This window comes from Bombina bombina, chromosome 4 (assembly GCF_027579735.1).
Source record: "Bombina bombina isolate aBomBom1 chromosome 4, aBomBom1.pri, whole genome shotgun sequence".
Lineage (NCBI taxonomy): Eukaryota > Metazoa > Chordata > Amphibia > Anura > Bombinatoridae > Bombina > Bombina bombina.
In genome coordinates, this window is record NC_069502.1 from 926,406,775 (window position 1) to 926,433,508 (window position 26,734).

Sequence of the window (26,734 nt, forward strand, 5' to 3'; positions counted from 1 at the left end):
AAAAAGGATTTTAACAGTTTTCTCACTGTAAATCATGAAACTATGAAGTGACGAGGTTTAAAATATCTCTAAAAGTTCTAAACCTCACTGAACAGAACAAGGTTTGCCTTTGCTGAAAATCTATTACTGTAAGAAAGTGGCAATGAAAGGCTAGAACTGAAAATCACAGTTTTTAATAGAAAAAAAACTGTGCAACTGATCTAGGTTACCAATAGGCAGGACAGAATAACAAATTGTTAATTCCTAATCACGTATACGCAATTGTTGACAGAAATTATATTTTAGGAGCGTGATAAACACCTTTTCCACATGCCGTGGCTGTGATTTCCATTTTCTTGCATTTTCTGCAGACTGTAAAGAGAGACAGTAAAGTCAAAACTAAACTTTCATGATTCATATAGAGCATGTGATTTTAAATAACCTTCCAATTTACTTCTATTATCAAATTAGCTTTGTTCTATTAATATCCCTTGTTAAGTGTAAAGCTTGGTAGGCTAATAGGAGCTCAGTAGTGTGCACATATTTTCAGCAGCTTGTGACAGCAGTGATTGTAACTATGTATAACATTGCTATAAACAATGTTGCAAACACTGCTGACAGATGACTAGAGACAAGTGATTACAGAAGTAAAATGGAACGTTGTTTTAAATGTCATGCTCTATCCAGTCCATTTAAATTTAATTTTGACTTTACTGTCCCTTTGTGAATTTCACAAATCTGCCATAGTCAAAAAAGATGATCTTCCTGGAGTCATTCTGAAGAAATCGATGACTCCAGACTAGTCATCAGAAGCCATCCTGAAGTATGCCCACAGGCCGAAATATTTAAATGAGATGACTCTAGAGTCATTCACTGACTGTTCATGCTTGTGAATTATTCAGTTAGGTAATCTGCTAATCATTTGGAAGTCATGACCAAGGATATTTTACCTTAGCTGATAATTTTACAAGCCTGATGATGTGCAGATGACATGTAAAGTAGTTTGGTCTCTAAAGTAATCATGGTTGTTTTGGGTGTCTATTAAATATATATACATATGTAAATGTCTGCCCCACCCACTACCGAAGCACTATACAATAGAGGTGAACATAAATTTAATGGATTTAGACCATGGGGCCTATTTATCATATGTCTGTCGGACCAGATCCGACACTGCGGATCAGGTCCGACAGACATCGCTGAATGCGGAGAGCAATACGCTCTCCGTATTCAGCATTTCACCAGCTGCTCACAAGAGCCACCAACAAGGGGGTGTCAATCAACCCAATCGTACTCGATCGGGTTGATTTCCGGCGATTCCTGTCCGCCTTATCAGAGCAGGCGGACAGGGTTATGGAGCAGCGTTCTTTAGACCGTTGCTCCATAACTTGTGTTTCTGGCGAGTCTGAAGACTCCCCAGAAACACGGGCCCCTATATATTAATCAATGCATCTATAATGGTATCTGTGGCCGCTTCATAGTGTATTGCACATGCGTAAGGTAATAGAATTTTTCCTATTGATCTTGGAATACTGGAAAATGTGTCAAAAAGGCCAGTTTGCCCTTTATCAACACCCTTTGTGTGCTGGATGTATCCATTTTGTTTCTGAAATAAAGTGATTTTCCTGCTATTTGCTCGGATGCAATCTAAACTTTTACCAATACAAAAAATTGTGTTATTGCTTGGATTGTGATCATTCAGATTTTCAGAAACATGGATTGGGAGCAGAATAAAAAAAAATGATAAACACAATCAGATGGATTGGAATCAGCCCTTATGTGTTTAAACTCTAGCTAAACATATGGTGAGCTAATAACAAAAGGCATGTGTGTGTCTAGCTACCAATCACCAGTTAGCTTTCAGTAGCGAGTAGTCCTGAGCCTACCTAGCTATGCATTTCAAGAAAGAATACCAAGAGAACAAAGTACATTTCATATCATAAGTAAATTTTAAAGTTTCTTAAAATTGCATGCTCCGATCATGAAAGTTTAATTTTGACTTTCATTCCCCAAATCTAATAATTAGTGTTACTTAAAGAACCAGTAAATACAGTAGATTTGCATAATCAACAAAGGCATGATATTAAAAGACAATTCAATAGCACATAGGGGCCGATTTATTAAGGGCCGAATGACCCCTGATGCCCCTGTTTCCGCTCGAGCCTTCAGAGTTGCCGAAAACAGGAGTTAAGAAGCAGCGGTCTTAAGACCAATGCTCCTTAAATGGTCCGCCGCCTCTGAGGCATCAATCCGCCCAATTGCATACGATCGGGTTGATTGACATCCCCTGCTAGCGAATCTGCAGGGGGCGGCATTGCACAAGCAGTTCACCAGAACTGCTTGTGCAATGTTAAATGCCGACAGCGTATGCTGTCGGCCTTCAGCGATGTCTGTCGGACCTGATCTGCTGAGCGGATCATGTAGGACAGACATTTGATAAATCAACCCCTTAGTCTGAACTTCAAATGAGTAGTAGATTTTTTTTTCTGACAAATTTCAAAGTTATTTCTATTTCCACTCCTCCTGTATCATGTGACAGTCATCAGCCAATCACAAATGCATAAACGCATTTTCTATGAATTCTTGCACATGCTCAGTAGGAGCTGGTGACTCAAAAAGATTAAATATAAAAAGACTGTGCACATTTTGTTAATGGAAGTAAATTGTAAAGTTGTTTAAAATTGTGTGCTCTATCTGAATCATGAAAGTTTCATTTTGACTTGAGTGTCCCTTTAAACTAGTGTCCTCAACTAAAATTGGTAACAAATTTCCACTACCTAATAGCTATTAAAACCCACGATCTGTCATGAAGTCTTTACACTTCAAACAAAAGATGCCAGTTTTTTTTAAAATACCAGCTAGTTATTTTTCAAATACATATTTACAAGTATATGTATAATGTACATTGACAGACCAATAATTTTATGACTGAAGTTTTATTTAGCGTGGGAAAGGTCGACACACTATAATTTAACCATTAAAGCTAAACGTTTAATATAGCATTAGAGGTTAAAATGTACCTTTAGTAATAATAGCATTTTCACAAAATTATACCACATCTGAGCATATGGCTTTATGGACTCCATTAGACCAGTGATAAAATGACAGACATTTTCATGCTATCAAGATTTTTTTTCTGACTAGTTATATTGCTTCCATGTTTTGAATAATTGCTCAATTACAACCATTTATATAGCGTGCACAGTCAGAACACAGGAAGTGGGGTATTGGAGATGACTATATTAAGGTTATTCATTTGCAGATTCTATCTTGTTTTTGCAGTGACCTAGAAAAAATGTAGTTGCTTTCACCTTTAGTTGATATCATCATGGAACATCATTACAATAAATAAAGTGCCAGAGGAAAAAAAAAAGGTTTTATAAGTGCCCTGTGCTAGTAAAGATTGGTTCTATTCCAAGCTCTCTCATACACAGTGGAAAGGACCAAATATGTTTAAAATCATGTCATTTGTTTTAGCATGATAGAAACAAAATAAGATATTTGCATTCTTAGATTTATATGTGATCAAAAACAAACAATAAAGTTTATTTAAAAAAAACAATGAAAAAAATCTGAATATACTATTAGAAATGCATTACAGATATGAATGCAATATTCAATTTATTTAAATAAAAATGTGTTGGCGGCAGTAGATGCAATAGTTAGGGCTGGGAGAATGTGCTGAATGTGTAATTTGCTTGGCAGACCTGTGGACATTCGTTTTGGACAATCGAATATTGATAAGAATGAAAATCCATTAAAATTCGTTAATCTAATGTTATTTCTGCTTTTCGAATGTTACTTTCAAATGTTCATAATTAGATGGAATATCCACGTTAGAAATGTCAAATGTAACATTCGATTTAACAAATAGTTCATGTGGTAGGGATTTAGTAAATTGATATATAATAGATACAAATATAGTAATTTGAATGTTTCTATTTGGAATATTGCATAATTAGAATATTACATTTAAAGAGAGCATTATAAATACTATGACAAATATAAATATTCAAATTTTTCAAATTTGAATATTGCATAATTTGAATCGAATTATTAGAAAAATTTGAGTCTGAATATTACTTTTAAAGAAAGTATTAGAAATACTATTACATTAAACGAATGTTAGAATGTTGCAAAAATATTCATAATTAGAAACGATCGAACGAATGTGTTAAAATTCATTTTTCTAATGTTGCAAAACATTCGCCCATCCCAATAAATTCTGCAGAGGCAAGGAAACCAAAGCAAATAATATAACAGTCTTATTACAATTAAACTCAGAAGTCTGATCTGTTTTTAATGCTTATGTTGCACTTACTGTTACAAAGTGTTAGTGATATGTTAAAGGGACATGAAACCCAATTTTCTTTGATGATTCAGATAAAGCGTGTGATTTTAAACAACTTTCCAATTTACTTTTATTGTCTAATTTGTTTTGTTCCCTTGGTATCCCTTGTTGAAAATTATACCTAGGTAGGCACAGGACCTACTGATTGGTGGCTGCACATACAGCAGTCACCTGCCATTTTATTAGGTACACCTTGCTAGTACCGGGTTTGACCCTCTTTTTCCTTCAGAACTGCCTTAATTCTTTGTGGCATAGATTCAACAAGGTGTTGAAAACATTCCTCAGACATTTTGGTCCATATTGACATTCTAGCATCACGCAGTTGCTGCAGATTTGTCGGCTGCACATCCATGATGCAAATTTCCCGTTCCACCACATCCCAAAAGTGCTCTATTGGATTGAGATCTAGTGACTGTGGAGGTCATTGGAATACAGTGAACTCATTGTCATGTTCAAGAAACCAGTTTGAGATGATTTGAGCTTTGTGACATGGTTCATTATCCTTAGCCATCAGAAGATGGTTACACTGTAGTCATAAAGGGATGGACATAGTCAGCAACAATACTCAGGTAGGCCCTGGCGTTTAAACGATGCTCAATTGGTACTAAGGGGCCCAAAGTGTGCCAAGTAAATATCTCCCACACCATTATACCACCACCAGCAGCCTGAACCGTTAATACAAGGCAGGATGGATTCATGCTTTCATGTTGTTTACGCCAAATTCTGACCCTACCATCTGAATGTTGCAGCTGAAATCGAGACTCATCAGACCAGGCAACGTTTTTCCAATCTTCTATAGTTCAATTTTGGTGACCCTTTGCAAATTATAGCCTCAGTTTTCTGTTCTTAGCTGACAGGAGTGGCTCCCAGTGTGGTCTTCTGCTGCTGTAGCCCATCTGCTTAAAGGTTAAATGTGTTGTGCATTCAGAGATGGTATTCTGCATACCTTGGTTGTAACGAGTGGTTATTTGAGTTACTGTTGCCTTTCTATCATCTCGAACCAGTGCCTGTTCTCCTCTGACCTCTGACCTCAAAGAGGCATTTTCATCCACACAACTGCCGCTCACTGGATATTTTCTCTATTTCAAACCATTCTCTGTAAACCCTAGAGATGGCTGTGCGTGAAAATCCCAGAAGATCAGCAGTTTTTAAAATACTCAGACCAGCTCATCTGCCACCAACAACTATGCCACGTTCAAAGTCATTTAAATCCCCTTTCTTCCCCAATCTGATGCTTGGTCTAGATGCCTAAATGCGTTGAGTTGCTGCCATTTGATTGGGTGATTGGCAATTTATGGTACCAAGCAATTGAACAGGTGTACCTAATAAAGTGGCCGGTGACTGTATATGCTTCATGTTATTGGCTCACCCAGTGCATTAACTAGCTCCCAGTAGTACAATACTGCTTCTTCAACAAAGGATGTCAAGAGAATAAATCAAATTAGATAAAATAAGTAAAAAGAACATTGTTTAAAATTGCATGTTCTATTTGAATCTGAATTTTAGGTTTCAACTTTCATGTTCTATCTGAATCTGAATTTTAGGTTTCATGTTCTATCTGATTCTGAATTTTAGGTTTCATGTCCCTTTAATCCAATAAAGTAGAAGACCTCAATCTTATGTTTTCATCTACTGGATAAATTAACTTCACAACTCTCAAAATTGCATTGGTCTGAACTCTGACAAACTATTTTAGTGCTGGGAAAAAAATGTTAAAGTATTAAATGGGTTTTATTTACTTTTATTTTTTTGTAGGACATTGCATTGTATGTTTGGGATCCAATTTATTTTTTTGTGCATGCCACCCACAGAGATCATCTAATGTTTGTACACTTGAATTTTGAGCTTTGATAATTAAATCCCTGGCGTCCAAATCTGTGCTACCCTGTTTAACAAGTTCTCATGGGATTTATTCAGTAGCTCAGCACTGATGTTAACTTACCAATTCTAAACAATTCCTAGTAGCCAATGCTGGTAAGAAAGCATTTAAATTCCCTAAACAATTCACCTTACCTTTAGAAAAAAAGCAAAGCTATGTGATAAAAATATTCTGTGCACTTTTATCATTTATCTTGTAACCCCTCTGCGGCCTGCAATGAATTGCCATGCAATAAAAGTGTATATATGTTTTATACAGATCTAAAATAAAAAAATGCTGCTCTATATTACTTTACAGTGTTGCCTAATAATTCTTAAAGATCCGTTTTACTTTTGGTGCATACGGTCAGTTAGAGAGGAAAAAAAAAACTTAAAATAAAAATGTGCTAATTAGTAATAAGATCTATCACTGTTTATTAGCTTTTCAGTTCTTATGGTCATGCAATTAACCAGTCTGTATTTTAACTTAATGTAGAAAGTTACGTTCGGTTGTGAATTGTGTCAACAGAGAGTATTTTATTTTAATTCAGTGATATTTGTAAAGATTTGTACATTGTTCAACACCTCCAGTTAAAGGAACATAAATGTGTAAAAGGAAAATGCTTTATTTTGTTTAAGCACTGTGCTGGATTGGCCCACCGGGATACCTGGAGATTTCCCGATGGGTTGGCATCCCTTGTGCAGGGGGAACCTCTGGTGGGACACCAGCACCACAGGGCCACATCTCTTGTGCCAAGGGAGCCTCCAGTGGGATGCCAGCACTACTGGGCCACATGCCTTGTGCAGAGGGAGCCTCCAGTGGGATGCCAGCACTACAGGGCCACATGTCTTGTACAGAGGGAGCCTCCAGCAAAGTCAGGGAGTAAGTCTTGTGCTCCGCTCCTGACAGCCACAAGGTAAAGGGCCAGTCTGGGACTGGGCTAGGGGCTGGGCAGCTGAGCCAGTCTTCAAAAATGTCCAGGGCTGGTTAGATCTCCCAGTCCAGCCCAGTTAAAGCATAGAAGGGTTCACAACAATCTATCAGCTATCGTCTCCTGTAAATGAAGTGATCACAATGCAATATTGTATTTTATATTTCATACCTAAATATATTTCTCACTTGCACTGGCGTGATTGTCACTAACAGTAAAGGCGTTATTAAAATCGTGTTTTCACAGGTGATCACATATTCAAGGGTTTTAGAAATAACTATTGCAATCTGTTTAAATCTGCTCCACATCTAAATGCATTTATTAGGTTGCTGGTATGGGCAGACTGTGCATTGTATTTCTATCTGTATATGGGCGTTTGACAACATTCACAAGATTTCTTTTTGAACACAATTTTTTTCTACTGTTTGTTAAAGATCTGGTTCCATTTTGGCGCAAACTGTACAAAGGTAATTAAAACTCTAAAACTCTATTTATTTAAAATGAATCCCCTTCTGGGTTTCTGTGACTGCCTCCCTCATCATGCTCAATTGCCAGATGCATTTAATCACAACCAATTAAACAATGGCGCCACCTTGTATTTAAATTAAATTTGTTTTCACAATGCTCTCTAATCACCCCATTGGGAATGGGATGTAAGTTTTTTCCTAATCACCTACAGATAAATAAACAAACAATTGACTTTATTTGTATAACATTTCAATTCGCCCTTTACGTATTTACAAGTCATTAGTGTCAGATAAGCTGGACTCTTCGCTGTATAACTTATAACTGGTGGGAAGAGTTCTACCAGCTAAGAGGAACCTCTGTTTCTAGAAGCTTGGGAGAGGAATCTGAGAACCCAACTGATCTGCCGGCGGTACTTAAAGGGACATTAAACCAATTTTTAATTTATGCATGGTGTATTTAGTACTGAATTGCAATGGCATAATATCTACCTAAAAAAATAAACATTTTGAAATTATTTTTATGTTTATCCCCTTTAAAGAGACTGTGTACTGGGATTTGTATCACCCCTTTAATGTTTTCCAAATGACCTGTTTTACCTCCTGGAATTTATTTAATTGTTTACAAATAGCCAATTTACCTTTATTTTGTCATTTGAAATAGCCATACTTATACTGAACATTTCAATACTTACGCACTAGTATAAAAACAAATATGTAAATAAGGATGTTTAGAAGTAATACCAGAGGGTAATGGGACATAAAAATAATAAAATGGTAATTTCCCATTGTTCTTTCTAAGACCCTGATTATCAAAAGTGCCACGAGGCGGGGGCGGAGCTAACTACCAAAGTGGATGGTCGCATCTTAGCAGACCAAATTATATTAATAAGGGTTTATGTTCTTATACCCGTAATCAATACTCTGAGGGGTGATACCCTGCCATACACCCTATAACTGCATTGAATCCGGGAGCTTACAATATAACCACACAGCATTATTGGCCCAATACTGGAACTGAATCACCCATACAGTGATTCCACCATCCACCACCTACCTCTAAGCTATGACTGAGCTACCACTGTGAACTTCTATAGCACAACTCCGTACCTGGGGCCTAGAGATCATTTCAAGATCTGCTGTAGGAAATCCTGACATTGGGCACTAAGCGCTGCAGTTGGACTGAAAGGTGCAAAAGCCATATTGGGTTGCAGTAACTTCTCTACAAGCGCAAACACATCACTTTTACAGGTACGGAATCTTGGGCAATTCAACATCCCTCCGGGAAACCGGGTTACTAAGCAGAGTAATTCATCTGCTACTTTGGAACCAGCCCTTAATTCTACAATTAACTGCTGATAATTTTCATTATGGATACGTGAGCATTCTACACAGCTATTAGGGATCTATTAGGAGACTTTGAAAAGAACATGTGTGAAAGATTAAGTGACCTGTTTCAGATAATACCAAAAGAAGATATAGTTACCGAGGCCAACACAGTGGAGCATGAATCAGATGTGAACCTGCAGAACATCGCATTAACTGACCTGTCAAAACATGGATTGCCCACGCAGCTACCACCAATTTTAGAAGTGGAGCCGATAATAACACTAAGTATTCCACCTCCTGGAGAAGCAGCAGTTAGGGGTGACAGATCTGTACCGAGCCAGGGCTTACAGCTACTAAAAGGAGAAGTTTGGCTTAACCGCACAAGCAATAAACTGCTACACAGGCTCTGGAAATAGAGAGCCAGAATACAGTAAGGTTGGAAAGGCTGGTGCGACTCCCTACCGAAGGAACTACTACAGGATTTTCTAGTCCCAACATCCTTCGGTTTACAGAACCAGAGTCCTTATACATTGACAGCCGTTATTTCTTCCTCTACATTACTGGTATGGGATAATGGTATTTATGTGATTTGAGGTGTCAACTACAGTACGTTGATATTATTTACTCCAGGCAAACCTAGTGGGGTTTTTTTCTCCTCGTATTTATGTGGATTGTCAAATATTTATATTACATTGAGAACATTTTTTTTCTTCTTTCCACATACCACAAACGACTATTTCAGCAAAACTTATATTAGATTAATGTATCACACCAGTACTTTCTCTGTTAATCCTAGCCATATTTTGGTGACAGTACAACTTGTTCTTTGAATATATGTTTGGATATTTCCTAATAATGTACACTATCAGAAAACTTCACTCCCCAGCATATATTTCTTATGGCGTTGGAGGACAGTTATATTGTTTTAGACATTATGCTCCCTTACCCCTAGCCCTCTGTTACCCATAATAGCGTCTTAGTTCCATTGTAAATATGTTGAGAATATGCTATTTATATTACTTCTGATAGAAACTAGTTTACTTTAAAGGACAGAGCAGGTTGCACAGTTAAAGGGACATGAAACCCACATTTTTTCTTTCATGATTTAGAAAGAGAATGCAATTTTAAACATCTTTCTAATTTACTTCTATTATCTCATTTGTTTTATTCTCTTGATATTATTTGCTGAAAAGCATATCTAGATATGCTCAGTAGCTGCTGATTGGTTGCTGCACATAGAAGCCACGTGTGATTGGCTCACCCATGTTCATTGCTTTTTCTTCAACTAAGGATATCTAAAAAATGAAGCAAAATAAATAATAGAAGTAAATTGTAATGTTGTTTAAATTTGTATTCTCTATCTGAATCATGAAAGAAAGATTTTGGGTTTAGTGGCCCTTTAATGCATACTGTTTTTTTGAGTGCCATAAGTGACCTTACTCTGTCTAGCATGCCTTATAATAGCTATTACCCTTATGTAAAATTAGATTCTTGAAGACTATCATCCAGGTCAAAAGATTATCTATGAGTTGTTCTAACTATCATTAGCACTCATCATTTGCATGGAGAGAGAGTAACATATTATTATTGATTTAGGGCGTCCCTTTACTGAGATAGTATACCTTAAGGCCCCCGCTGTCAGCGGCCAAGATAGTGGGATGTGTAATATAAGGTTCTGACACCCAGTGGAAGTATTAACTCACTCAATGAGCTAATTACCCTCTAATGAGCTCAGGATTTAGACCGCCTAATCCAGACCCTAATCCAACCAGTAAGTACTGTCCTAGAACTAAAGCCCATTAAAAAAAAGCCGACCCCTAAAAAAGTAAAACCAAAGTAACCCCCCTCTCTCTCTCAAACCCCAAAGTTGGTACTCATCAAACTTACATCCAGCTCCTTAGGGGGGCAGCTACAGGTCCATGTTGGCCCTCCTCTAGGGCTGCCCTCTTCCAACCAATGCATCTTCTTCCACCTTCTATCTTTCATCTTATGCTTCTTCTTTTCTGTGCATATTTTTTTGCCAGTTAGGTTTTTTTAGTGTAGGTTTATTAGAATAGGTTTATTTAGACTGGCAAAAGAGCTATGATCACTCATTCCCTTTTCAGGGCATCATTTTTTTAAGTTAGGTTTTTTTAGCATATGATTTTTTTGATACGATTTTTTAAAATACAAAAGAGCTACGATTATGTTAGGTCACTGCCTGACATATGCTCTAATCAGGTTTTTTTTTTAGGATAGGTTTTAGTATAGGGATTTTTTTTTTATAAACTAGGGCACTGCACGACAAATGCCCTTTTCAAGGCAATTTTTAAAGTAGGTTTTAGTATTAGTTTAGTGTTTTTGTAGGGGGTGTTTTTTTAATGGTACTTTAGTTTTAACCCCTTAAACACCCTCACCCCAGTGAAAAATAACCCCACTACACTATTAACCCCTTATCTGCCATAACCCCCATCCATATTAACCCACTAACTTATTAGCCCTTAAACCACCATTAACCCCACTACAATAAACCCCTACCCTATTAATGCCCCAACCACCACAACCCCCATCGCAATAATCTTTGACCTATTAACCCCCTAAAAGCTAACCCCCAAGACCCCCTAAGTTACACAAAATAAAAAACACTAGCATTAAAAAAAATTAAAAAAAATAGTTTTACCAAAAATGACAAATACATTACTAAAATTCGGCTAGATCACGAGTTTTGTTGGTAAGGCTGTGCGGTGCTAACGATCCTTTTTTTTCTTACCACTCCCTTTAAACAACGCTGGCATTACGAGTTTTTTTCAAGCCGGCGTTAGCCTCAGAAAACTGAGTGTTGAGCAAAATTTAGCTCCATATCTCACCTCGATACCAGCGTTGCTTATGGCAGCAGTAAGCTAGCAAAACGTGCTTGTGCACATTTTCCCCATAGGAAACAATGGGGCTGAGCTGGGTGAAAAAAAAACTAACACCTGCAAAAAAGCAGCGTTCAGCTCCTAATGCAGCCCCATTGTTTCCTATGGGGAAATTAATTTTACGTCTGCACCTAACACCCTAACCTAAGCTCATTTCTAATGAGCCCTGACGAAGCCCCATGAAGCACACAGTGAGGGGGTAAAACATATATGTTGGCATGCTACCTGTTGCCCTGGGAGGTTCTACCCACATTGACAACTTTACAGTGACTGCCAATGCGTGCATATGATGCATATGAACTGTTTGCATACAGCATGGATACAGCGTTAATACTTTGATATGTGTTACCTGAACCGGCTTAATTACTTGTAACAGCCTTTGCCTGGAGTGACATAACACTGGGAGGTGTGTCAGGACATACTGAAGCTGAACTGTGAGTGTGGAGCGTCAGGGAAGGAAAGTGAAGGACCTATTTAGGGACGGAACAATTTAAGGGGTAATTTCTTTGGGAGAAAGAAGAGATAGGTAGGGGTTAAAGAGGTGTTTCCTGCTATGCAGCAGGAGTGTGATGGGGCGGAGAGACAGAGGTGTTAAAAAAGAACTGTAGGCTGGAAATGAGTCACTAACCTGTTTTGTCTTGCAGGTTTCAGGATGGTGAGATCTCGACGCTCTGCAAAGGCTCCCTGGAGGTTTGCTGATGAGAAGGAATTACCTGCAAGAAAAAAGAAGAAGGTTGCAGTATCTGTTGATACCATGGCTCCTGGTGATATCCCCCCCTCTGCTTCTTCTATTTCCACCCCTCTAGCTGCACCTACAGTTTTTTCAGCTGCTGTGTGCTTATCTGTAACTGGTGCTTTTCTACCTGTCTATTCTCTTTCTCTTCCCCCTGTTTCTTCTGCCCCTCTGTTCTCATCCCCTTCTGTTTTCCCTTCTGTCTCCTTGTCCTTTGTGTCCTCTCCTATCCCCTCTGCTGGTGTATCTACACTCATCTCTCCCCCTCGGTTTTTCTTACCCCCTGCTGCTAGCCGGTTCCTTAAGATTCCCCCCTCCACACAATCTTGTGGCCTTGTTTGCTGCTGACCTGGCAGTGAGTACTCACAGTAGCTGCTATTGTCACTGGAGCTCCGGTTCTCTCGGGGGACTCCAGAGGATCTCCTTCACCCACTTTTGTTTCTGGGCAGCGTGGGATGGAGGGGAGGCCCTGCGCGCCTATTATGGATGAGCAGGGCCTTAGGCCTTCAGAGCAGTCTTCTCCTTCTAGCATGATGCACGGGCCTGGCTAGGCCCCGCCCACCTCACTTCCGGTCGCCATTTTGACTGGTATGAATGCAGTAGATTCTGCAGTGGTGGCTGGGGCATTGAAGCCGGGTGTTTCATCGCTCCAACTTTCAGGTAGGGGGAGTACCAGCGGGGAGTAGGGTGGCTGGGGGGCCTCACACTCGGTTGGAAGGGGGCAGGGGCAGAGGCAAAAAGGGTGCTAATGTTAAGGGATTCACGGGCAATAAGGAAACAAATAAAACTGTTAATAAATAAGGATCAGCAGGGTATGCATTACCTCCTGCAAGTAGGGGTACAAGAAAGAGGTTAGGTCATATGGATTTGATGTCAAGCCTTAGAAACAGGTTATTAGCTAGACATATTTCAGGGGGGCAGTCTATGAGGGGCATGCCTACAAGGGGTACGGCTGGGGGGTCCTCTGGACACTCTGTTTCTCCCTGTGTTGGTTCCATTATTTTTGTGTACCACAGTCTAGCAACAGCATTGCAGAAGTGGAGAAGGTGACAATTGGCAGTGTTGAAATGCAAAATACCAACAATGGAGGAATGACGGCTGGAGGAGAAGCAGTTGCAGGAACATTAGGATCCGTGCTGGCGGGGACAGTTGCAGTCGCTGCAGTAACAGCATTAGGAGTGGGTGAGTCAGTAATTACACCACACATTAGAGATGAGGATTCATACACATCTGGGGGGGATAGTTCCACAGGGCTAAAAGATTAATTATTCAGGATGGTTCGTAGATTAGTAGATAAAAATCCAAAGAAATCAGCAGTTCAAGGTGTTTTAGCAGGTAGCGAAGTGGCAGGGTCCTCTGGCGTAGCGGCGGTGCAAGCGGTACCTAGCGGGGGGAGTAAATCAAAGGTGGCTAGCATGGCGGACACGTATACCTGCATAGTGCATTGTTTACATTCCCATTTGAAGCCTAGGATAGCGAAAAAGATTAGGGAAGGGTGCTATGTTAAGATTTTTGAATTATCTAGAGCAGCATACCAGGTTAAGGAAATGGCAGAGGATGGTACAGGCGACAAGAAGGCAAAAAGACCTGAGACTTATCAGGAATGGATGTGCTGCTGCTACATTGAAGTGAACCCCGGGCCGGCGGGGAATATTCTTAAATATATGGAAGTCATTGATGACATCCATTAGAGAAGGAAAGGAACAGCTTGGCGTCAATATGACACTCAATTTAGGAGAATGTTAGAAGCAAATTACGTGTTGACCTTTGGAATGAAAGAAATGGACCTATGGTCCAATCTTGATCTCCTAGATAGCTCGAGTTCAGCGGCGGTGAAACCACCTAGTGTAGGTCAGCAGATCCGCCCCTTTCGTGAGAAAGGGGTCAGAGAGTGCTGGCGTTTTCAAGAAAAACTATGTGATAGGGGAGCGCAGTGTCTTTTTCGGCACATGTGCATCTATTGCAGTGGGGGCCACCCAGGGAACAATTGCAATAGAAAAAGGGATAGTTACACTGGCAGACAACCGTTCAGACAGGGTGCTACAGGAAAGAGCCCACACAGCAATGAATCTCACAACAATGTTTAGAGTCCTTAGGGATTACCCGGATAGGGAAGGGGCGGAATTTCTTCGCGCAGGGCTATCTTATGGTTTTCGCATCCTAGTGCGCAGGGTAGTTTCTCCACCATTTGCAGTACCAAATTTTAAATCGGCATATCAATTCCCTAAAGCTCTGCAAGAAAAAATAGACAAGGAAGTAAGGTTGGGTAGGATGGCGTGCCCCTTCTCTTTCCCCCCATTTGAGAATCTTGTTGTTTCCCTGCTCAGTTCAGACTCATTCAGCACCTGTCACACCCAAAGGGTAATTCGGTAAATGATGCGCTGGATGAGTCTGACACTTCAGTGGCCTATCAGTTCTTTGAGTCTGCACTAGGTATAGTACAGAGTTTAGGTCCAGAAGCAGAAATGGCCAAAGTTGATATAGAGTCAACTTTCCGTCTCTTACCAATTCACCCGGATTGTTTCCACTTGATGGGCTGCATGTTTCAGGGCCAGTACTACGTGGACCGCTGTTTGCCGATGGGATGTGCTATATTTTTTGCATACTTTGAACATTTTAGTTCTTTTCTCCATTGGGCAGTGGTCCGGGAGGCTGATCTTGGACAGGTAGCACATTATTTGAATGATTTTTTGTTTCTAGGGGTAGCAGGTTCGGGTGAGTGTGTATACATTTTGGGGGTGATGCCGTCCTTGATGAATTTAAGGTTCCTTTAGCAAGCAAAAAAAACGGAGGGCTCAGCTATATGCCTGGTTTTCCTGGGGATTGAGGTGGATACAGTGGCAAAGGAGTGTAGACTCCCGCAAGCGAAGATTCAAGTGGCCGCTGCATCCATCTCCATCATCCTGGACACAGGTCAAGCTTCCCTGAGGGATTTTACGTCATTGTTAGGGACTCTGAATTTTGCGACGAGTCATTCCCATGGGCAGGATCTTAAACCGTAGGATGGAGGCTGCCACAAGGGGCTTAAGCAATCCTAGGTCACGAATCAGACTGTCATGAGTCATTAAAGCTGATTTACGGGTATGGCTACTTTTCTTGAGGGATTTTAATGGGGTAAGGATATGGAGGGATTCCCCAGTTTCCAATCAAGAATTGCACCTATTCATGGATGCTGCGGGTAGTATGGGTTTTGGGGCATATTTTAACCATCGCTGGTGTGCATCAACCTGAGAGGGTCAGTGGAGGCATGATCAGGAATCTGACACTCCTTGAGCTATTTCCTATCTTAGTAGCTGTAGAATTATGGTGGGATCGGTTGCAGAATAGGTCAGTAGTTTTTTGGTGTGACAACCAAAGTGTAGTTTATGCCATTAACAGGCTTTCTGCAAGTTCGAAACCAGTAGTGAACATACTTAGGCAGTTATTGCTTAGATGCTTATGTCATAACATTGCGTTTAGCGCTAGACACGTACCGGGTATTCACAATGGGTTAGCAGATGCTCTATCAAGGTTCCAGTGGGCTAGGTTTAGGAATTTGGCGCCAGGTGCAGACAGCAAGGGTAACATATGTCCAACATATCTCTGGCAGGGGGCGTGTTCTGGGGAGCTGCGTTAAGGCTGCTTAGAGGTTCGCTGGCACCTAGGACTTGGCAGACATTCAGTGTTGCTTGGAGTGAGTAGAGTAAATTCTTGAGTGTATTAAACGCCACATGGAGGACCCCTTCAGTTCAGTTATTCCTTAACTGGTTGGGTTTCCTGGAGTTGTCTGGATTATCGCCAGGTGCAATAGGGGGCAGGGCTGCAGCAGTAGTCTTTTTCTCCAAGATGTACGGGGTGGAGGATGTAACTAGGAGCTTTTTTACTAGGGCAGCTTTGAAGGGAGTTAGAAGGTTAGGGGGCAAAAGGAAATATTTGAGAGAGTCGATAACTAAGGATAGGCTAGTGCAGTTAATAGGGAAACTATGATATATTTGTAACTCTGGCTTCGAAGCACTGTTGTTCTCCGTAGCGTTTTCACTTGCGTACTTTGCAGCCCTTAGAATCAGCAAGCTAGTGGATAAATCCAGAACTACCACGGGTTTAGGTTTATTGTGGGAACATGTGAGATTGGAGGGTCAGGCAGTTTTAGTATATGTAGCAAGATCCAAGACGGATCAGGCAGGGAAGGGTAGATGGCTTAATTTCCTTTCACAGATGGAGTCATCAGTCTGTCCAGTGGTGTTGTGTAGGAAATTAATAGAAATTAGGCCAAAGGTGGAAGGACTATTCCTGGTGCATAGCGATGGGTCATACCTATCGCAATTTCAGTTTCAAACCATATTGAGTAGGGTAGTGTGTAGCTTGGGATGGGACCCAGCGGTGGTAGCTCCTCACTCTTTCCGCATTGGGTCGGCCACGGATGCGGCCATGTCTGGGTGCTCGGAGGGGCAGATAAAGGCACTAGGGCGTTGGTCATCAGGACAATGCAAAAAATATATTAGGCTTTTGAAGTAGGGTTCAGAGTTGGGGGTTGTTGCTGGGAGTTTTATGGTGTTCTCTTACTTTAAGCGTTTAGTTGGTTTCTTGTTCGTTGTTGTTGGTTGTTGGGGAAACCAGGATGCTGTGGTTGCATTTGCCAGAACAGGTTGCTGAAGCCAGGAGGCAATGGGGTAGGCCACATGTAATTCTTCTTCATCTAGGAGAGAATGATGTGGGGACCATGCCGATGGGAGATTTTGCAAGTGTCATGGTGTCTGACATCCAATGGTTGATGACACAATTCCAGGGAGTGACTATCATTTGGTCCAACATTATATCTGGGAACATTTGGAGGCATATGGCTACCAGGAAGGCAGGTTTCCGTGTTAAGAGGAAGCTTAATAGAGACATGAGTAGGATAGTGCTGGCTTCAGGGGGAAAGGTGTTTGTGCATAACAACATAAGGATTGACTGTCTGACAGGGGTACAGATTTGTTTCTGGAGAATATTAAGGACGTCCTGGCTTCTTATGTTTAGTGGCGACAAGAGTACCTTGTCCTCTTTGGGTGGCGGAAAGGGGTGTGGCAAAAAAATCCATAATTCTCAGGAACAACTATAGAAGGAAGGTACAGTGGGCGTTTAGGACCCTCGTCGCTGAGGGGCTAGGAATAGGTCGGCTCGCTGGTTGATCTTCCTTGAGCGGATACGTAGGCAGAATGAGGGCGTCTTCCTTCCCAGGGCAGCCACACCCCTTATAGTGTATCTTTGGGTTGATAGGACAAGATCATCTTGCCAGCTGGTAGCAGTTCATTGGTTAAAAAAGTTATTTATTTATTTATTAATAAAGTAACCCCTCCCCCCGTTGGGGGATGTGGGATTTTCATCCCAACTCTGAGTGTTGTGTCGTTATTAAAGGTTATGGTTAAAATGGGTAGATTGTGGTTATCTAGACGGTAAACAACTAAAAAACTTAACCCCTTAGGAAAGTGAAGGACCTATTTAGGGACCGAACAATTTAAGGGGTAATTTCTTTAGAAGAAAGGAGAGATAGGTAGGGGTTAAAGAGGTGGCCGCAGGAGTGTGAGGGGGCAGAGAGACAGAGGTATTAAAAAAGAACTGTAGGCAGGAAATCACTGTAGGAGTCACTAACCTGTTTTGTCTTCCCTCCCAGCCCTCCCTGTTTTTGGTGTTTGGTTTAAGATTGCAGGAGTTCCAGAAGATGAAGGTGGAGTATCTGTTCGGATTTCAGCTGGCTTAAGTTTTCCTTGGTGAGGGGCAACATAATCATGCAGACCTTGATAAGCCCAAGGGCATTAGTTGGTAGCATGGGGTCTCCCTGCAGGACTAACAGTCTTTTAGCTGGGGGACCGTTGACTATCCAGTTTTGGAGACCTTTCAACCATTAGGAGAGTTAGGCGGGTTGCATGGCATCATGCTTCCCCAGTGAGGTGGAAAGGGGTGTGGCAAAAAAAATCCATAATTCGCAACTATAGAAGGAAGGTACAGTGGGCATTTAGGACCCTAGTGGCCGAGGGTCTAGGGATAGATCGGCTCACTGATCGATCTTCCTTGAGCGGATATGAAGGCGGAATGAGGGTGTCTTCATTCCCAGGGCGGCCACACCCCTTATAGTGTATCTTTGGGTTGATAGGACAAGATCATCTTGCCAGCTGGAAGCAGTTCATTGGTTAAAAAAGTTATTTATTTTTTATTTTTTTTATTAATAAAGCAACCCCTCCCTCTGTTGGGGGATGTGGGTTTTTCATCCCAACTGTGAGTGTTGTGTCGTTATTAAAGGTAATGGTTGGTTAAAATGGGTAGATTGTGGTTATTTAGACTGTAAACAACTAAAAAATTTAACCCCTTAAGAATCTGAGGTCTCATGATTGCTTGGATCCCTTGATGCCACTGGCCATTCCTTAAAGTCTTACAGTAAGGTGGCTGGGGATGTGTGAGGTCATATGTGGAAAAGGAAGTTCTCTCTCCTTTCTGCCCTGCCATGTCAGCTGGGACCTTGAGTGTGGTGTTTACCGCGGTCTATTTCTAAATGTCGGTTTACATATCATGTTGCAAAGGAAACCATGTTTTATGCTGAATAACAAATGAATGATTTAAAATGTACACATATATTTTCTTTTTCCTGACCAGCAAGTTTTTCTTGTGCACGAAGCTATGCTCATGTTCATATACGTGGACTGTTTCTACTTTAGGTATGTTTACTTTTATTGTGTGGTAGCTCACCCTATACATTGGGTAATAAACAAGTTATTTTGAAGCTTGAACCTGCGTTATCCATGTCACATGATTATTTGATTAATTGTTTCTAAAAGAGTGCTGAATTCCCTAACTGTGGAGGTAAAAAGCTCATATACCTCCTCTCTTTCTATTTCTGTTTTTGATAACGTTTTCTTTAGGGTCTGCACCATTACCCTTGAGGGGTGGTTTTTAGAGCTTTTACTCTTTAGTTATTATAATGTAATTTTGACTCTCACATTTTTTTCTTATTTCACATTTATAATATTAAAGGAACATGAAACCCAAATTATTTTTCTATGATTTATGGAGAACATACAATTTTAAACAACTTTCCAGTTTACTTCTATTATCAAATTTGCTTAATTCTCTTGGTATGCTTTGTTGAAGGAGCAGCAATGCACTAATGGTTTCTAGCTGAACACATGGGTGAGCCAATGAAAATTGGTATATATATGCAGCCACCAATCAGCAGCTAGAACCTAGGTTCTTTGCTGCTCCTGAGCTTACATAGATGAACCTTTCAGCAAAGGATAACAAGAGAAGGAAGTAAATGAAATAATAGAAGTAAATTGGAAAGTTGTTTAAAATTGTATGTTCTGTCTAAATCATGAATGTCTACACCCTGTCCCAAATTATTATGCAAATTCTATTTCAGTGTCACAAAGATTAAATATTTTTTTTTTCAGTTTAACTCATGGATGGCATTGTGTCTCAGGGCTCTTTTGATCACTGAAAACTATCTCGGACACCTGTGAGCCCAATTAAAGGAAAAACTACTAAAGGAGGGTTTTCCACATTATTAAGCAGAGTACCATTTTCAAGCAATATGGGGAAGAAAAAGGATCTCTCTGCTGCCGAAAAGAGTGAAATAGTTCAATGCCTTGGACGAGTTATGAAAACATTAGATATTTGATGAAAACTTAAGCGTGATTATCGCACTATTAAGAGATTTGTGGCTGATTCAGAGCACAGACGGGTTCGTGCAGATAAAGGCACATTGAGGAAGATTTCTGCCAGATCCATGCATCGGATCAAGAGAGCAGCTGCTAAAATACCATTGCATAGCAGCAAACAGATATTTGAAGCTGCTGGTGCCTCTGGAGTCCCACGGACATCAAGGTGTATTGTCCTCCAGAGTCTTGCAACTGTGCATAAACCTTCCATTCGGCCACCACTAACCAATGCTCACAAGCAGAAACGGCTGCATTGGGCAGAAAAATACATCAGGACTAATTTTCAAACAATCCTGTTCACTGATGAGTGCAGTGCAACCCTGGATGGTCCAGATGGATGGAGTAGTGGATGGTTGGTGGAGGGCCACCCTGTTCCAACAAGGCTGCGACGTCAGCAAGGCAGTGGTGCAGTCATGTTTTGGGCTGGAATCATGGGAAGAGAGCTGGTCGGCCCCTTTAGGGTCCCCGAAGGTGTAAAGGTGACCTCTGCAAAGTATGTGGAGTTCCTAACTGACCACTTCCTTCCCTGGTACAGAAGGAAGAACTATGCTTTCCGTAATAAAATCATCTTCATGCATGACAATGCACCATCTCATGCTGCAAAGAATACCTCTGCATCAATGGCTGCTATGGGGATAAAAGGAGAGAAATTCATGGTGTGGCCTCCATCCTCCCCTGACCTCAATCCTATTGAGAACCTTTGGAGCATCCTCAAGCAAAAGATCTATGAGGGTGGGAGGCAGTTTACATCCAAACAGCAGCTCTGGAAGGCTATTCTGACATCTTGCAAACATATTCAAGCAGAAACTGTCCAAAAACTCACAAGTTCAATGGATGCAAGACTTGTGAAGCTGCTATCAAATAAGGGGTCCTATGTTAAAATGTAACGTGACCTGTTAAAATGTTTAAAAAGTTAAAATGTTGTTCAAAGCTTGATTGAAATAGCTTTTGATTTCAGTAAATATGTGGCAAACATAACAAATGACAATTTTAAGTTCTTTACAACCTATAAAGTGTTTTGAAACTTACTGTGCGTAATAATTTGGAACAGTGCATTGTAAGTTTTTTATTTTGAAAAAAAATACTGTTATCATTAGGAGGTTTGTTCAATAAAATTTGAATTGTACTCTTAATAGTTGATAACATGAGAATTATGCTGACTGTTGTTGGCATAATAATTTGGAACAGGGTGTAATTATGACTTTACTGTCCCTTTAACCAGAGATCTGATCTCTGGTAAATTTTATAAGTGCTAATTGCTACAGCGAGCTCACAGTAGCAATAACCATCCACTTGATCATTTATAAATTATCATATATAATTATCATTTAGGGCAATGGATAGTTTAGGTTTTTTAGTGTTAGGTTATTTTATTTGAGGGGGTTTGGTGGGTGGGGGGTTACTGTTAGGGGGGCTTTGTGTATTTTCTTGAAAAAGAGCTGATTATCTTGGGGCATTGCCCTGCAAAAAGCCCTTTTAAGGGCTACTAGTAGTTGATTCTTAGAGTAGGGGGTGCTTTTATTTTGGGGGGTCTTTTTTATTTTCATAGGGATTAGGTTTAATTTTGTTAAATTTGGTAATTTGATTTTTTATTTTCTGTAATCTTAGCGATGTATGGGGTTTTGCGGTTTAGGGGTTAATAGGGTAAATAGGTTTATTGCGATGTGGGGGTTTTGTGGTTTAGGGGTTAATAGTGTAAATAGGTTTATTGCGATGTGGGGGTTTTGCGATTTAGGAGTTAATACTTTGTGTAGGATTTTTTTTATATATATTTCGTGCGGGCAGTGTTTTTTTTTTTTTTAATACTTTATACCTCCTAACTGTGGAGGTAAAAAGCTCATATACCTCCTCTCTTTCTATTTCTGTTTTTGATAACATTTTCTTTAGGGTCTGCACTATTACCCTTGAGGGGTGGTTTTTAGAGCTTTTGCTCTTTAGTTTAGTTTAGTGGTGTTTAGGGGGTAAATAGGTTTATTGCGATGTAGGGGTTTTGCGGTTTAGGGTTTAATAGGTTAAATAGGTTAAATAGGTTAAATAGGTTTATTGCGATGTAGGGGTTTTGCGGTTTAGGGGTTAATAATTTAAATAGGTTTATTGGGATGTAGGGGTTTTGCGGTTTAGGGGTTAATAGGGTAAATAGGTTTATTGCAATGTAGGGGGTTTGCAGTTTAGGGGTTAATAGGGTAAATAGGTTTTTTGCGATGTGGGGTTTTTGCAGTTTAGGGGTTAATAGGGTAAATAGGTTTATTGCGATGTGGGGGTTTTGTGGTTTAGAGGTTAATAGGTTAAATAGGTTTATTGCGATGTGGGGGTTTTGCGGTTTAGGGGTTAATAGGGTAAATAGGTTTATTGCGATGTGGGGGTTTTGCGGTTTAGGGGTTAATAGGGTAAATAGGTTTATTGCGATGTGGGGATTTTGCAGTTTAGGGGTTAATAGTATAAATAGGTTTATTGCGATGTGGGGATTTTGCGGTTTAGGAGTTAATACTTCGTGTAGGATTTTTTTAATATATATTTCGTGCGGGCGGTGTTTTTTTTTTAATACTTGATACCTCCTAACTGTGGAGGTAAAAAAGCTCATATACCTCCTCTCTTTCTATTTCTGTTTTTGATAACGTTTTCTTTAGGGTCTGCACCATTACCCTTGAGGGGTGGTTTTTAGCGCTTTTGCTCTTTAGTTTAGTTTAGTGGTGTTTAGGGGGTAAATAGGTTTATTGCGATGTAGGGGTTTTGCGGTTTAGGGGATAATAGGTTAAATAGGTCAAATAGGTTTATTGCGATGTAGGGGTTTTGTGGTTTAGGGGTTAATAATTTAAATAGGTTTATTGGGATGTAGGGGTTTTGCGGTTTAGGGGTTAATAGGGTAAATAGGTTTATTGCGATGTAGGGATTTTGCGGTTTAGTGGTTAATAAGTTAAATAGGTTTATTACGATTTAGGGGTTTTGCGGTTTAGGGGTTAATAGGGTAAATAGGTTTATTCCGATGTGGGGTTTTGTGGTTTAGGGGTTAATAGGGTAAATAAGTTTATTGCGATGTGGGGGTTTTGTGGTTTAGGGGTTAATAGGGTAAATAGGTTTATTGCGATGGGGGGGGTTTGCGGCTTAGGAGTTAATACTCCGTGTAGGATTTTTTTAAATTATATTTCGTGCCGCTGTGTTTTTTTTTTTAATACTTGATGCGGGCGGTTAGTTTTTTTTAAAAATACTTTAATGTGGGCGATTAGGTGTTGCTTTTGTAATGCTCCGTTTGCCTTCGCTGCATCCCGATTCTTTCACCACCCTGCCATTTTCGGAATTCACCTGGATGCAGAATTCTTTTGTCCTTGCGCTGCCAACATTCCATTGAGGATGCGTGCACAACTGCCGACGGCAACAGACATTACAAACGCAATTATAGTATAGATAATAATAATAATGTGCCATAATGGATAGTAAAACCTCTGTGGAAGATAATGATACAATGAATTCAGAAACAAATCAGCATTTTTAAAGATCTCTTTGATCGATGATTACAGGGATGAACACAAGAAAAATCATTTCATAATTAGTTTTGGGTGCTAGCAAACCATTTAAATCAGATAAATCATGGGGAAATGGCTCAACATTTACCCATTATAAGTAATAATTTATCCGCATGATAATATTTACAAGGATCAAAGGACAGTACAACGCTCATATATAAAACTTAGCCTTTATTTTCTTGATTAAAAGACAGCAGCCAACCAAACATACAAAAATGGGTATGCGCAGCACAACTGGCTTACGTGTTTCGGCATTCAGTTGTAATTATAGCCTGACTTGTGTATACCTCTTCTCAGTTAAAATACCCTTTGAAACATTTCTATTGGTTAAGTGTGTGCATCACCATCATTACACCTATTTACCTGGCAGTAACCCTAATGATAACCTATGAGTAAGTATATTGCTTCACTAAAATAGCAAAATGATTGTTTGTTGTACTGATATATATGAGCAGAATTCTATCTCAAAATATAATACTTATGCTCAATACGGGACTACAATATTATAGTTTCAATTTAAATCAATACTACAATCATTTATATAATTCATTACTAGTAATGGTCACTGATAATCCTATAGAGTTGATTCACATACAATTGCTAAAAAGGCAGATCTGAATTTCTCATTACAGAGTGAAAATGAAAAAGAATTGTATTCTCACATTAAAAATGATGTACAACAGCTCATTAACTCTTGATTAATGTAATTGCATGAGATCACATAGATATGGCAAACATACATAGATTTGACAAAAATACATATTTACAGGTATCGTAGATTCAGACCAGGACCAGGGAACCAGAATGTTATAAAACTATATTTGCTCCCAATAGTTGATAAGATCATATCTGGAGTTGAGACCCTCTGGTACTCTGGTCTTCTAGTCTGAACATCCAAAAAATCTCTCTCTTAGCCATATGTTTGTCAATATTCCCCCCCCCCCCCACACACACACACACCTCTTGGGTTTGTTAACCCTCTCAATAGCACACCACTTGAATGTGTTTAATTCACCATTATGGTTTTCAACAAAGTGACGTACGAGGGGGTTAGATGCTCTACCCTGGCTAATGGTGGAGAAGTGTTCCCAAATTCTGGACTTTATGGGCTAGATTTATCAACGTTGAGGCGTACAGGGGTGCGTATACGCCTCAGCTCGCCTGTGGCGGGGCAAAATTACCCGCAGGTAATTAACATTGCACACGAGAGCAATTTTGCGCTCGCGTGCAATCCCGCCCCCTGCCCGTGCAAAGCCAATCACGCGCGGGCAGGAGCTGTCAATCTCCTCGGTCGGACTCGACCGAGGAGATTGAATTTCGCCACAATAGAGGTGGCGTAGATGTTAGGGAAGCAGCGGTCTGGTGACCGCTGCTTGATAAATCACGGCGAGCAAGTTCTTGAGAGAACTTGCTGCCGTAGGGGCTTAATAAATCTAGCCCTATGTCCCTAGATGTGAGTCCTATATATTGGACCCCACAGGAATCACACCTAATCATATATATGACCTGTGTTGTCATGCAATTCATGCATGATTTTATGTCAAACCTCTCCCCAGTTACAGATTAAGTGAATGTTTTGGTCTTGTGTATTCGCATGGTCTACATTGTCTATGACCACATCTATACATCCCTGAACTGCTTAACCAAGAGCTAGATGTTACACTTTTTTGTTTTAATTGTGTAGGTGAGAGTAAAGATCCCAAAGTTGGACATTTCCTTGAGCTGCATCTTAATCCCTCTTTTACCAGATTGGTTAACCTATCATCCGCAGTTTAATAAAACCGATCGCATTTTGTGCACTAACCCCAAATTAAATATTAATATTTTACATTCCAATGTTCTTAACATAGCAGAATATGTTCTATTTATTTTTAACTACATATTTATATTTATATATATATATATATATATATATATATATTTATATATATATATATATATATATATATACACACATTTTATATATATATATATATATATATATATATATACACACATTTTTTATATATATATATATATATATATATATATATATATATATATATATACATACATACACCTTTTACACACACACACATATGAGTTTACATGTTTTCAGCTACTTAACTGCAAAGGGCTCCAATGCACACACACACACACACATATATATATATATATATATATATATATAGATATATATGTCTATACATGCATACATATGTATTTATGTGTTTATATTTGTAAATGTCTGTAAATGCATATACACACATACATACATATGTACACACATGTAAATGTATTTATATATCTTTAGACATGTATATGTATGTATCACTATGTTAAAGCCCTTTGCCTGCCTTTTTTTTCTAACACCTGAGACCTCATATCTTTGAGCCCTTATAACTTTTTATTGCAATATATTTTTAAAAAACAATTTTTATTAAATAGTGTTATTATGAGTGTAAGGTCACGCTAACCCGACACACGTAAAAATTCAATTGCACTCAAGCGAACGTGTTTACTTTCAACTTTTAATACACACACTACTTACGATGCACACACACAGCTGCGATAATCCTGATATTGCTTGCAAGCTATTATTAGCACGCCATTAGTATTCTTGATCTTAGTTGTTCTATATTTGAAGGAATTATATTGTCTTAAATTCATCCATAACTATATTCTGAAATAACTACTATTTACAGGGAATGACTATTGAGAATGTATTATTTCTCTCTTAGTCTTCATTGTATTCATCTTTGGTCCACCTGTCACAGATTAATCTGAGTATCAATAATCTCTTTATCTAAGAACAATATAAAATCTTGAAGATACTCTGCATTATGATTCCCCACTAAAACAAGCCATTGTAATTACGCATTTGTATTTCTTAAATAGTGTATGTTTATCGTTAATTCCCATACACATGTATAATCCTTGCAAAGATTTAACACCATACTGAAGGATAACTCTTTGTTCAATAAGTTAATGTGACAAATTAGAAAATGAAAGGATGATAAAGTAA